This window comes from Staurois parvus, unplaced genomic scaffold (assembly GCF_062004578.1).
Source record: "Staurois parvus isolate SC_StPar_1 unplaced genomic scaffold, SC_StPar_1.0 ptg000729l, whole genome shotgun sequence".
NCBI lineage: Eukaryota > Metazoa > Chordata > Amphibia > Anura > Ranidae > Staurois > Staurois parvus.
This window is the reverse complement of record NW_028318525.1, coordinates 20774-22108: the sequence shown is the minus strand read 5'-3', so window position 1 is coordinate 22108 and position 1335 is coordinate 20774. Positions and strand designations below refer to the sequence as shown.

General features: G+C 40.4%; 1 pseudogene; it reads right to left on the bottom strand.

Annotated features, from left to right (window-relative positions):
- Window positions 1–203: 203 nt before the first annotated feature.
- Window positions 204–833, bottom strand: LOC149445308 (uncharacterized; annotated as a pseudogene).
- Between the last annotated feature and the right edge of the window lie 502 nt (window positions 834–1335).

Genomic DNA, 1335 nt, shown 5'->3' with positions numbered 1-1335 from the left:
ATAAACACTGTCACCTACTGGTTGAAAAATATATCTCTACTGAATACTGATGTAGTTGTTGCAAAATACACGAACTCCGTATTCCTACAACCCCAGTCAACAACTACTCTTTATATTAGTCTCATTTTATAAATCTGTTTCTTGTAAGTGGTTTTGTCAAGCATCTGTAATCATGTTATTAGTTTCACAATAAGTAAGCACAATTACATTTTGTTCAACCAGATCATGAATGTAATGATATTTGACATCAACATCCCTTGTTTTTGCATTGATCTTCTCATTGGTGGCAAGTTTGACACATACCTGATTGTCCTCATATAATATTGTTGGCTGAGACTTTGGCTCTCCAAGACCTTCAAGCAATTGACATAACCACACAGCTTCTTGACTAGTATAGGCAGCAGCAATGTATTCTGTTTCTGTAGCAGCTACTGGGATCTGCTTCTTGCTGGACCAAGATATAGGACTGTTTCCTAATCTGAACAAGTAACCACTTGTGGATTTGCGAGTGCTTAGGTCACCTGCCCAATTAGAGTCCACATATCCTACAAGGTTCAAATCACCAAATACAGATTGCTTCAGACTCAAGTCTTCTGTTTGAGATATCTCATGACTTTCTTAATTGATGTCCAGTCTCTTTGACATGGTTCACTTACACATCTATAAAGAAGCAACATGGCAGCTGCGATGTCTGGACATGTTGTGGTTGCAATATATAGCAATGCCCCCACTGCTTGTCTGTACTGATCATTAGTAGGAAGAATATCCTCATCCCCTTCCGTTTTTAGGCATGCTGTGTATATGGGAGTACTTGCTTCTTTGGCGTCAGTCATGCAAAATGTCTGAAGCAGTGCCTCAGTTTTAGACAGGGGCAGACTGACAACTCATGGGGCCCCCGGGCAATAGGGGATCATGGGGCCCCTGTGTCCTTGGCCAAACTCAAAAAAACCTATGAAAAAGGTACCAGGGGCATCTCATGGGGCCCGCTACTGACCCCAGGCCCTCAGGCAGTGCCCGAGTTTCCAAATGGTCAGTCCGCCCCTGGTGTTAGATTTCTGATTTAACAGGAAACTGCCTTCTTCTTTATGGTATATGTTAATTCCTAGGCAATATGTCACATCACCAAGATCTTTAGTTTCAAAATGCTGGTTAAGCACTGCACACAACTTTGCAACTTCCTTGTTTTTGTGAGCAACAATCAAGTCATCCACATAGATATATATATGTATATACATATATATATATATATATATATATATATATACAGTGGAGGAGATAATTATACGATCCCCTGCTGATTTTGACCGTTTGCCCACTCACAAAGAAATGATCAGT